General features: G+C 38.0%; 1 protein-coding gene across 1 annotated transcript in view; it reads right to left on the bottom strand.

The window, feature by feature from the left end:
• Nucleotides 1-13,773, bottom strand: part of RAD51B (RAD51 paralog B) — a gene marked incomplete at both ends in the record, with an annotated part of 438,609 nt that overhangs the window by 408,219 nt on the left and 16,617 nt on the right.

The following is a 13,773-nucleotide window of genomic DNA, read 5'->3' as shown; positions in this document are numbered from 1 at the left end:
GGGGTACCATGACTGATTGTTCTTAATCACCCAGTATTTCTGTGGACATTCTCTCTATCTGAGGAACATTACAGCTACAAGAACACAAACTTAAATAAATACTAAAGTTATATTCAATAGAATCAGTTATGGTTTCTGCATGGCACGCATGTGCTTCACGCCTGGCTTTGAATTCTTATGTTTTCTGCTCAAAACTCCAGAAGGTTCTACAACTGTACTAGGGCCAGGTTCATGTTCTTAAGCAGCACCTAGCATTTAAACTGCATTGTTAATTCTAAACAAGTTGGTGACATTTACAGAGATCCAGAGATCTCCTCTTGATTATACAATCAAGTTGTATAAATGTTTTTTCTAGACAAGCTCTCATTTCTTGGCTATTGGCAGATTTCTTCCATTTAGTACCTACTCAAATTTGGAGGCTCTATGAAAAAAAGTAGTTGTTAGATCATTGAATCATAGAATCAAAGTCCTGAGTTGGAAGAGACCCACAAGGATCATCAAGTTCAACTCCTGCCTCTGCATATGACAGCCCCACAGTTCACACCATGTGTCTGAGGGCATTGTACCAACAATTCATGACATATTGTACCAACAACTGTATCAACAATTCACGATATATTCACCAGTATGCAAACCTCACCACTAGCATCCAGACAAAGGACTCAATTGCAGTGACCAAGAAGAAACAGTAAAGGCATCAGCACAAATTATCTGTCCTTGAGAGGAGAAACACATCGCTGTTATCGCTAGTCATTTATTCCTTCAGAAGGAACTGCTAAGCCAGCTTCAAACAATATTAAAAATAGCAGTGTTTAAGGGCAAATAGATCACTTGAAGTATAAATAAGTATTAAAATCACCAAACAGAAGACAGACATTCTTTCAAACTAACCCCATTGTGGAACACTCCAACATCAGAAATAAAAAAACAACAAGCAAACAAGACATTAAGGCAACTGAAATACAAGCCTACTAACAGACCAGTCTGCTACCACTCTGCAATAACCCCTGGTAATAGTTGGCTCTTGGCATTTAAATAACAAATTGAAGGCTTTGGAAATTAATGGAAACATAACTTGTTGGTTCGTATTTCAACAGCCACTGTATTAAACAGGTGAGAGGTTTGACATATTAGTGGATGGACCAGTCAGAGGTGCGTGACTGGACTGAATGCAGGGGGGACAACCAAATATGAAAAACGCAATTTATTCCCTAGCACGGGCTTTTATAAGATGGCAAACATTTCATTACATCCTACCAGCATAAATAATGCTATTTGAGGAAACAGAACCTTGTAGATATACACAAATATTATTTTGTCATTTAGAAATTTCATATTTAACAGATTTTATCTGGCACCAAAAATGGGAGAGAAAGCAGGTATCTATTGTGATCTACAAATTGCGGCCTTTGGCATTTGACAGCATGGAAATTTAAAAAAGCACACAGACACACACACAGAGGTACTGGACCACACAAATACCTCTAGAAACCTTGTGCCTCCGAGTAACTAGTATGAAACTATTTTGATTTAGCAATGATCTTAAGTGTTATTCTCCAGTAACTGTTCAGTATCATGCACAAAGTAGTTTGGCAGTCTACATACCTACAGCTGTCTACATCAATAGCTATCTTCGCTACAAATGATATTCATCTTCATTCATGTTTTAACGGAGGGCGTCAAAACAGAAAACCCTTCACATACTACCCATAGACCCATTCGTCTCAAAACAGACTTCTCTAGGGTCTCCATCTTCAGATCAAGTCAGCAACTATAATTTGCACAATATTTTCTTAAAAACAGACCTACAAAAATACAGGACTACAACAACTACGTGCAGAACTTCTAATGAGATTAAACAAGCCTCTATTACTTGAAACAACAGTTGTGGCCAGTGTAGTCTGAACAAAAGAAGTAACAAGATAAGTAGCATAGGCCAAGCAAGTTAAATCAAGATCATAGACTTCCACCTAAAACTGAACTTACAGTCTTGGACAATTTAGTAAGTTCTCTGTAAAATTTCTTCTTACTAGCAGACAAACAGGAGCTGGAGATAACTACATTCTACAGACTTATAAAGCAGCAGCTGCAAAAACTTGGCTAATGGTTTAGCCATAGCATGCTGACAGATGGACTTGAAACTATTAATAATGAAGGAATGCAAGCATGTTATGAACTGCACCAGCTATTTAATGGATTATTATACATTTCTGTCTGAATTTTAGCATAGGAAGAAATACTGTGGTTTGAAAACCTACTATTCAGCATAGTTTCTGACCTCAGCTATAATTCATTATGCATGGATATATTACAACTCCAAATACAGCATATTATGATGCATTTTAAAACCAGAACATGTAGACTAAAACCAGGACAGTGATCTAATGATGCACAAAAGCCCTAAGCAGTGGAAGCATTGGCTGTACACAGCCAGGCATTTGCTCAAAATACAAAGCATTATAATAATGGGTATCTAACAAAAGCCTTCCTAGAGCTCTTAAAAGTTTAAAGGATGTTCCAAGCACCTAACTCTCTTTTTCTTTGCTTGTTCTGAGTAATAACCTGCTTAGCAGTTTTACTCATACTTACCCTTTTTACTGAAGATGCAGTTTTACATTCAAAATCTGTACTGCTGCCAGAAACCACACATTCCTGCCCCTCCTTTCTGCCTACATTAGTGCCTATTCTGCAGCACAATTGCCCACTACTTTTTTTTTTTTCCCTGGGTTGATTTCCAGCTGGTTTACATCTTTATTTGGGCTCATCAGCAAGTATGAACCATTTGCACACTCTATACTGAAATAAATTACAAGAAGGAAAAAAAAAGCATGTATTGTCCTCTAGTTGATGTTTAATCTCTGACATTGGTTGATCTCCTCTTGATTTTGGACTGCTCAAACTTTCTGTAATGCAGATTCAATTAAACTGCTACCCACGTGTCACTTGTGATTTGCACAGACAATGTATTCTGCTTGCAGCTTCTATCTGGTGGCCTTCTTTCCTAGGGACAACTTCAGAACAGGCTGCAGGTCAGCGTATTTCCAGGCAGCAGCTTCACCACTTCGCTAGTTCCTCTCTCCTTTGGCTTGCTTAAGCCAACTGGAAAAGGAGGCACAGCAGTAAGCATTGCTGCCAACCCCAAAACAGCATCTCTAGCGAATAACAACCTCCTTTACTATTGCCAGTCTGCTCCCTGAAAATATGACAAGCAGGAGTAGGCTTCACAAGTTGTTTCAGCATCTGTCTGTTTCTAGTAGCTCCATTCTAGGGGCATCACAGCAGCAGAGTAGAGCATATCCATCCTAATATACACTATGCTAGCCCTAGGCATATGCGCTGCACTCAGGCCTCCGCAGAAACTTTATGATTGCCACCCGGGCCTGAGTGTTTCCATTCCAATGTCAGGAAAGGCTGTGACATGGAACACTTCCATGCAACCACAGAAAGTTATACAAGTCCAACCCATGCCAGCCTTAGGCAGCCACTTGTATATACCCCCCAGGAGATCCTATGGTAGGGCATATTCAGAAGATTTTTCAGGTTTAGAATTTCCCACACAAACAATTTTTGACACAAGCATACCTTGAATGTTTTATCACTCAATTCTTCCAAACAAGCTCTTCACTGTCCAGCTGGAAAATTATATGGAAAAGGACATATCACTAAAAAGGCGAGCAGCAAGCTCCTGTCCTGCTCCTGAAGAACTGAGATAATTTGCTAAAGACATAAGGGAACAGTTCTTAGATGTCATTCTAAAACTCTCTGGGCAGACCTGATGTTTGTTAGAATTAGACATTGTTTAAAGAAATCACAGAAGATAACAGAAGGCAAGGGCTCTGAATTTAAAAAGTCATCTTAGTATTTCATACCTAGCTTACCTTTCACTGCATCTTCTCTCACAACTACTGGGAACTAAAAAAAAAGACTTAACATACATTTTATGACATGCAAATTTAAGACTAACAGAGAAAGAGATACATAGTCACACATGGATCTTCCAATTATCCAGTTTTAGCTTGCTGGTTTTGTTCATAGGCTTTGCGGAGAAATAACTTCAGTTTGGTATTTCAAAGACTGCCAGCATCTGAAGCTGGTTTGTTTAAACTAATCTTCTTGAGAAGTAATGTACCCGGAGCACTGGTATGTGCCTGTAGCCTTAAGCAAGCCCCTCTTTTCCCTAGGGGAGACCTTTATGAAGTTACAAAAAGCATCTACACAGTAAGCACTTCTAAAGTAGTTTTCCTCCACAAGAACTAAGGGTTTCAGCTGCAAGAAAAAGTAGTGTTTAGTTCATGTTTTAGAGGTGATTTTGCTAAGCAGCACATAATGAAAAATATAGTACCAGAGTCTACCAAGAATCCAGTCAAGACCTCAGATATCACTGAAGAGCAAAGCACTCTCTGCACCCAGTCAAAAGTATGAAATATGATAAATACAAAAGTCAAGTATGGAAAATACTGGAATCTAAAGAGGAAGAAAGTGATTTGTATTCTGGAGGTAGGCAATGCAGCTCATCCAAACTGGAGTATCAAAAATTTAATTGAATATTGAGAGGAGAAAGATACTATCTTACTGAAATTCAGATGTAGTCTCACCAACAAAAAACAGCATCTCATTCATTCCTGTCTAATTAAAATTCTGCAGATCACTGCTCAGCCTTATTTAATAAAAACCACTAAATCTAATTTTGCTGACCTAGAATATTACAACAGAAGTATTATATTCTCAAATTAGATATGCATTTTAGCAAGAGACAACATGACAGTTTTGATGAGATTACCGAAATCGTGTAGATTCTCATTGGAATCCATATTTGGAATGAGTCTCCCTCAGTTTGGTTATACTGAACTTCTGCCAAATGAAGTAAAATGCTTGCTGTTAAAATGATGTGTTTCCTTCTTTAAATAGAAAATTGGAGTGAATGAATCAACAGAGATAGCTGCAACTTAAATGAACAATAACACAAAACATATATCTTTTCAAGAAGGAAGATAGTCTTCTTGTAGAAAAATCAGAATGAAGTTGCTCAGGACAGTCTGTGTTATAGCTCAAAAATTCCAATTCCAAGCAAAACAGGAGGGAAACCACAGCAAACTCCACAACTCCTCTAATGCACAAGAGCCTGAACAGTAGAAGAACGTGCAGACTGAAAAGCCCATCCTGTAAACCTAGATGCTCCTATTTCAAGGCAGCACAGGATCATCAACCATTTAGCTGCAATAGTTTGGTCTGGTTGTCTGTTATTACCATTCAACCACATGTGGAAGGAGAGGAAATGCGGCAGACTGAAAAAGGCAGGTTCTCTAGTTAACAGCAGCAAGCACACTGCATCATGAAGCTTCCAGATCGTACTTCATGAAAAATCAGCCCTAGTGGTGCACTTGGTTCCATACAGATGCAACACGCCCACAAAGCAGTCCTGTAGACACAAAGAGGGAAGTGACACAATCATCTCTGCTACTACCAGTTTCCAAGTAAATAAGATTTTACTTTTGATCTCTGGGCACATTTGTATTCTAAGACATATGCCTTACCCGATCTTAATTTTCTCTTATCCCCATCCCTTTACACCTCAGGGAGCTGGTACAATATTATTTAGGAGTAACAACTGCAGAGCAGGTAGTCTTTATTCCCAGAAGCCCTTGGGCTGAGTAACCAATAAAGCAAGCAAAAACTCTTGAGAATCTGGAAGTCAAGCCACTAATTAGTCTACACCAAGCTCAGACAGATAAGATTTCACCAACAACTTGTAATCTGGTCAGCTACTCTTTGTATTGCCATCCTGTCTATAGACTAGAATGTCTTCCAGTTACCTATTATGCAAATGCAGAAATATTCCTAGAGAACCTACAGTTTAAATAAAATCAAAGGACAAGAAGGAGGCACAAAAAAAAACATATGAAAAGAATGGAATAGTTGAAACATAAGCACTTCTCTGCAGAATCAGAAATAGATCATTGGCCTAAAGGTTCAGGCAATTTTTCACACAGTCAAAACAGTAAACCTTGCCAACTGCTAAACTCCCAATCAAAGGCTTAAAAGCCCTTCAGTACAATTACTGTTGCTTTCCACAGCACATACAGAGTAATAACATGACAGACAGAAAAAAGAAAAAAACAAATACTGTATATTTATTTTAGCAGTAGAACATCTTATATAGGTATGTTAATTAAACTAGAGAAATACAACCTAGATGCAAAGTTTAATGGAAAATTACACATAGCAGTCCATCAGTGTTTAAAGGTCTCTTATTGAACAAAATGTTATAGTCTGCTTGAAGTCTGGCTCTATCTAATAGTTACACAAACAATCTATAATAGAAAGAATGATCATTTTCCTTGCATAAACATGAAAGTAGGGAGGACACTCCAAGTACACTAGAATATAAGATTAGAATTCAAAACTTGACAAGACAGGAAAAATAACACATTAGAAGGAGGAGCAACTAGCTACGTAACAAAGTCAGCAGATACAGATCCAGGGTTTTAACGAATGGTGAATGCCACCAGGCTGTTGCAAAGAAAGCAAACCGTGTACTACGACGCATAAACAAGAGGCTGTCCTGCAAGGCATGAGAAGAAATTGCTCTTCATACCTAAACACTGGTAGAGATTCATCAGCAATATTGTCTCAGTTCTGGGCACCTCACTTTCAAGTTGATTTAAATCAGCTGAAGGGAACCCAAAGAAGTGTAACAAGAATGAGGGTTGGAAGACACAAGAAACTGCTAATTAATTTTGGATAAAGTCTTTCAGAAATTCAAGCCAAGGCAGATATCAGGTAAAGTGTCTGCTCTCCTTTACAGTAAACATTGTCCATGATCATAGAGCAAATCAAAACCAAATCTGGTAATAAAATCTCATTCCTCTCAACTCCCTCTTCTATCCGTTAATACTGGTGCCTTCCTTCTACATAATTTCATATGTGCAACTGCACAGAATGATAGCTTTTGGCAAAGTCACTTGCAATGTAAAATGGAAAAAGCAATGGAGGGAATACTTTAAAAGAAAGAAAAAAAAAAAAAGAAAACTGAATTCCAGTATCATATAATTTTAAACTACCTCCTTTTCTATATTTCACCACCACATGAAAACAGGAAACATTGCTCTACCATTTCTCATTGCTTTTCCTCAGCAGTATTAAACATGTTATGAGCACAGACAGTCCAAAAGGAACACTGTGTTGGGCCATAAACTGCAGAAACGTATATTCTCCAGACACATATAAAAAAAGTACACAGATGGCAGCAATACTGAAGATAGTTATAATTACATTTTAACCAGTCATTTTAAACTAAAACAAAGTTGTGCCTTCTGAGAATAATTTTTAACAGCCACATGAGAAGACAAAAACCTCTAACCTTGCCACTGCAATGACACTTAGCAGTTGAATTAACTGCCTTTGATTAAAACGATTTTTTGCTCAGTAGTGTGGAGTGAAGGGATAACTGAAACATAAACAATCTGCCAACAAAAAAATGGGTTTCTTAAGCTTTAGCAAGGGCAATGAAAGAACTCTGGTCTGTAAGTCACCTTTATCCATTTTGTTTTCCTAATTAAACAATAATACAAATAAAATTCATTCCAAACCACACTTTACAAACAGCAGTGTGAAATTCTGGCACTTTTTTAAAGTAGGTTATTGTAAGAAAACAAAGAGTAACATTATAATATTCAATTAAAAAAAAAAAAAGATATAGACTCAGTTCTGGACATGAAAATACTGCTGAGTATAACATGGGAGCAAATCTTAACATAAAATGTTTTGTTTGTTTCACAAACTATGTGTTACTTAAACTGATGAAGCACATTGAACAAGGTTAGGTATTCCTTTGCACCAAAAGAGAATGTGTTTGAAACCAAAAGTTCCAAAATAGCTAGCACAAACATCACTTTCTAATGCTGCTCGGTTCACCATTTAATGAGGACATGAACACCAACTTGAATTTTGGTGTGGGGGAGTGAAACATCTTCAAGAAAACAAGAACTGTTCTTTACTAAAAGAAAGTCAGTTTTGGAAGTAATTTTCCTGATTTAAGAAACAAATTAACTACCGATTCCATGGCTCAAAACAAAGGTAGGGCTATTCACTGTTTCTTTAATTCATACAGAACAATAAGAGTCAGCAAATTCTGCGATATATACATTATTCTAAATATTTATGTCTCTGTGGATAATGTTCACAATAGGATCAGCTTAAGGCACTACTATCTTTTCATCCTATCAAGTTAATAGAAGGACAGCTCAGTTTCTCCAAGAAGTTGGTGAATTATCTTAATAAAATTCTGCAGGTTCAGAAGTCTTCGAAGCAGACAGTCACAAACTGTTTTAACCTTCCTGCTGCTCCCTAGAGAAATATACAGGCTTCATGAAAAAAAAAAGCACCAAAGCTGCACATATGACAGTTAAAAGGAAGGAGGGAGGGAGAGAGAAAAACAAAGCAAGAGCAGCCCCACACTGACAGGAGAATTACTTTATTAGGTAAACCTCAACCTTTTGCAGAAAGCTGACGGCCAGGAGTTCAGCATGATGAGGCAGAAATATAAAGGTCCTTCTATTAGCAGTTGGGAAGGGTATTAAAGTTCACATACATACACAAACACAAAATATGCTTGAAACTGGAGTGACAAGTTACTACATAAAAATACCAGCAGCCCAACAGAAAAGGACCCATGCTTTCCACTGAATTCTCACCACTAGGAACTGTCTGAACCACATCTGGCCTAAATATGGCTAGTAAAAGTCTGGTAACTCAGTTCCAAAATGTTCTCTTCTGATAAAGTTAGCTCCTCATTAAAGAAACACATGTTTCGATGTGGTATAACATTTATTACTCTTTTTAGAAAACTTCAAAATGGAACCAATTCTCTAGGTTGGGAAGTAGTGAAAAGTTTTTCTTATTCTAGGTTTAAACTACTTGCAAAGATAATTCAATTACTGTTTCTGTAACACTCATATTAATAATACTGAGTTTGCATCTCAGCAGCTTACATTCCAGATACAGACAAATTCACCTGGAAGTCTAATGTATTCCCATGGTTTTGGAAAAGTCAACATACAGTGTTGTTACATACTGTCACAACAAATCAACTATCCTTTGTTTTCTTCTAAACTTTCTATATATTTATTACCAATTGAAAGGGTACTGGCATTTAAACAACTTTTCTTCAGAAAACTTCCATTTTGGAATTTGTTTAGCACTCCATAAACTAATATTTTCAAATATCAGAACAGCAATAGCAAAGGTGCAGAGGAGCTGACAAACAAGCATGTACATGGAAACAGAATAAAACTGAACTGAAGACCAGGCCAAATGGAAATACTTGCTTATAAAGAAAGAGAACATTAACAGTTTGGATATTCTGTCTTTGCCAACAGAAGCATTTCAGTCACAAGACACTTTACTGCAGAAAGCTGAGATTATACTATTAAACACACTTAACCAAAGACACCAGAAAAGGGAGTACAGATGTCAAGTAATTTGCACATTTAAATTGGTTTTGAGAAGAAAAAACTTATACAAGCTAAAAACAAATATATGTTTAGCTAAACATTTGGCTTTCTAAAGCAATGAAAATCTTGGGTGTAAAGTTTACAGAGTAGAATGCATGAAGTGAGTGCAAAACACTGAAATGAAAAATATTAGTGTGAAAATAAACTTGACTAAGACAGCTTTAATTGCTGTCATTATCAATACTGATAAAGTGAACTTTTAGTTTTTAAATAGAGCATGTGGCATCTAAAGGAGAAAAATATTACCTGTGGAAATTATGGGCTTCTTGACTACTGTTAACTTACTTAGCATAGCAAATAAAAGCTTTAGAGGACAGTTACATAAGGTTTGCCTTTCATTTGCACTATAAATCACAAGTGAGAGAAGAAAGTCTCTCCTCCTAAGCTATTTCATATTCTCAGAAAGAATAATTTTAAAAAAAAAAAAAAAAAAAAAAAGAGATACTATTATACATTTGCTGGTAGTAATGATAACCACAGATCTAAGAACACAACCCAACCAAAAGTGCAAAGGAGAGCCAGTGCTGTAATTTGATTCGCATTAGGCATTTACAAAGCAAGTTTCATCTTCAGTCTCGATTTGACATTTAAAAGAACGCTTAAAGCATTTTGGTTTTGCAACTGCCACTTTCATAGTGCTTTTCTGTGGAGATGTCTAGTCAGCTTCACACATTTTCTCAACTACTAACAACTAGAAGATCAGGTTCTACAAATGACAATTATAATAAGTTAAACAGTTAGATCTCAAGAACAATTCTAGTCATATTGGATTTTAGTTTTAGCTCTTCACTGAAATGGAGACATCATTTCTCTTTTAACCAGCATGAACACTAAACTGCTTTCCACAATACCACTTACTAATAATAAGTAGTTTCCTATGAATATGGAAGAAAAGAAGAAAGAAAATCCAAAGTGTATTTAGTTTTCTAGTCTTTTTAAAAAGGCTACAGATGTCAGGAAACTAGACAGGAAGCACGTAGCACTGATTACTGCTGCTTAACTATGTAACGTGGCAGACAGCATCAACACACATTGTAACAGAAAACATTCCAATCCAAATGATCTCCAGTGCAGCGTGCTCTGAAACACAGTAATGTAAATGTTCCATATAGCTTTACATATTCACTACATTTCAAAAATAAAGGGCACTTTGTTTGATTTACAGTCAAACTGTCCTTCTCAGTTTCTATCAATCGCTTTTGATCTGACCAGCTAGTTTCAACCAATCCTGACCCAAAAAAAAAAAAAAAGTAGGTTTTGGTGTGGGCTGTGTGCAGGGAAGGTGAAATGGGGACCCTGCTGCATAGCGGGAGTTCGGTAAAAGCTATGAATGGCACTTTAGCACATCAAACTCAATACCCTGACACCTTACAAAGTAAGCACCTTACATCTTAACAATTAAGAGTGCCCTCCCCTTCTCCCAGTTATTTTCAAGGCTGTTCTCTGAAGCCGATTTTTCACCATCCTCCCTAGACTGTTAACACCAGATGCACTGCTCCAGTAACAGTTACAGCTAAATAGAGAATACATCGCCTCCTTATTTCCAGTTCCCTTGCTCAACTACTCAAAGCTTTTCACCAGGCCTTTTAGCCACAGCCAAATCAAATGTCTTCAAGTTCAGTCCTCGACTCCAAACCTTTTTCAGAGTCTCAGACTGAGTTCCCCTAGTTTTTGTCCAACTCAGTATTTAGTTGCAATGATTCTGTCATGAAATAAGTATTACATATTGGCTCATGTGTCCAAAATATTAGAGATCTAAATCACTCTGCAACCTTACTAATGTTCTTTCAGTTTCAAATTTATATTTATCATTTTCTAAGTAAAAACATCTGAAATAATTCCAACACAGTTATTTACAACAAGGACCTTGGATACTCTGTAACCTCAGTAGCAGAGGTTAATGCAATGTAAACAACAGCAGACTTGTCCTTAGTAGGCACCAACACCTGCAGATCTGTAACACACTCTGATGTTGGATTTTGCTTGTTACTCATACACAGCCTTGCCTGGCAACCTGTTTTTGTAAGAATCAAATCTCTAGCCAAGGCCCTCTCAGAATTCTTAACTAATAGAAGTTACTACAGTTTATTCTGTAACATTCTGGTCTACCTTGACTTCAGTAAAGCGTTTGACACAGTCTCCCACAGCACCCTTACAGCTAAACTGAGGGAGTGAGGTCTGGATGATCAGGCAGTGAGGTGGACTGCGAACTGGCTTAAGGAAAGAAGCCAGACAGTCGTGGTCAATGGAGCTGAGTCCAGTTGGAGGCCTGTATCTAGTGGAGTGCCTCAAGGGTCAGTACTGGGGCCGGTATTATTCAATATATTCATCAATGATTTGGATGAGGGACTAGAGTGCACTATCAGCAAGTCTGCTGATGACACCAAGCTGGGAGGAGTGGCTGACATGCCAGAAAGCTGTGCTGCCATCCAGTGAGACCTGGACAGGCTGGAGAGTTGGACGGGGAAAAATTTAATGAAATATAACAAGGGCAAGTGCAGAGTCCTGCATCTGGGCAGGAACAACCCCAGGTTCCAGTATAAGTTGGGGAATGACCTATTAGAGAGCAGTGTAGGGGAAAGGGACCTGGGGTTCCTGGTGGGCAGCAGGATGACCATGAGCCAGCACTGTGCCCTTGTGGCCAGGAAGGCCAGTGTCATCCTGGGGTGTATTAGAAAGGGAGTGGTTAGTAGATAGAGAGAGGTTCTCCTACCCCTCTACTCTGCCCTGGTGAGACCACATCTGGAATATTGTGTCCAGTTCTGGGCCCCTCAGTTCAAGAAGGACAGGGAACTGCTGGAGAGAGTCCAGCGCAGGGCAACAAAGATGATGATGAAGGGAGTGGAGCATCTCCCTTATGAGGAAAGGCTGAGGCAGCTGGGTCTCTTTAGCTTGGAGGAGACTGAGGGGTGACCTTATTAATGTTTACAAAAATATAAAGGGTGAGTGTCATGAGGATGGAGCCAGGCTCCTCTCAGTGACAACCAACGGTAAGACAAGGAGTAATGGGTTCAAACTGGAACACAAGAGGTTCCACTTCAATTTGAGAAGAAACTTCTTCTCAGTGAGGGTGACAGAACACTGGAACTGGCTGTCCAGGGAGGTTGTGGAGTCTCCTACTCTGGAGACATTCAAAACCCACCTGGACACATTCCTGTGTAACCTCATCTAAGTGTTTCTGCTCTGCGGGAGGATTGGACTAGATAATCTTTTGAGGTCCCTTCCAATTCCTAACATTCTGTGATTCTGTGAAAAAGTTAACAAATCTTTAAAATACTCCAGAACAAACCCACAAGCAATGTGTGTTAAAGATAATAAATGAAATAAAGGCAATAAATGAAAACAGTTAGATTTCCGTAGAATAAACTGATAAACCTAATCAATAGGTGAATAAATCGATAAACCTAATCAAAAATATATAAGCTTTCGGTCTCTGTATTTACAGGTAATTACATGGACCCTTACAAATATTTTATTTAAAAGGTAAGATGTCATATGGACCAATTAAGAAAAAGCAGACCTGTGACCAGAGCTCAAGTTCTTGCCCAAAATCCCAGAACTCCTTACCAAAGTGTATGACAAAGGTATCACAAATGCCTCAAAACAAACACATTAGCTTTAATATAATGGAAGACTTTAAATGTTTGATCTTTATTTTCATCCTACATAGGATGAATTAGGATGGCAGGATGCATTAGGATGACAATCTTAGGCTATTTCATGTTGTCCAACTCTAAGACTTTTGTGAATATCAACACTGTCTTTCTGACTGTAAAAGAGGGCAGCAGCCTCAACTATCAGAGGCTCCAATCCAGCTCAGCTTCACCATTTTAATTAAGGTGGAGGTGGGAGCATGAAGTGTCTGAAGGAGAATAGAGAAATAGAGAAAAATACTATCTTCCCACAAAACTTCTCTCCTTTTCCAAAGGACTGTATAATATTTTCCAAAAATATTAGAGTGTACACACAAATAATCCTTTCCTGGCTTTTTAAAGCACTATAAACATTATTGGGAGCATTAACTCGGACGCTGTCTTTGGTACCTCAGCTTTAAAGGTGCCTATGTAGGGTTTAATCTTTTCTATCAGAAGTCTTTAGAAATTATACGGCAGAAGGAAATCCATTCCTCTAAAAATAAGCCATATCCATTGCTGGTACGATAGTTGCTGTGACCTCAGGAGCAGCAGAGGGAAAAGGCCTCACCAGTCTCACTCAAGTTTCTGCTACAGTTTCTCTCTTACACAGGAGTGACGAACAGGTT

The sequence above is a fragment of the Nesoenas mayeri genome, assembly GCF_963082525.1.
Source record: "Nesoenas mayeri genome assembly, chromosome: 5".
Taxonomy (NCBI): Eukaryota; Metazoa; Chordata; class Aves; order Columbiformes; family Columbidae; genus Nesoenas; species Nesoenas mayeri.
Note: the sequence above shows the minus strand (reverse complement) of the source record. Positions and strands in the feature narration are given on the sequence as shown.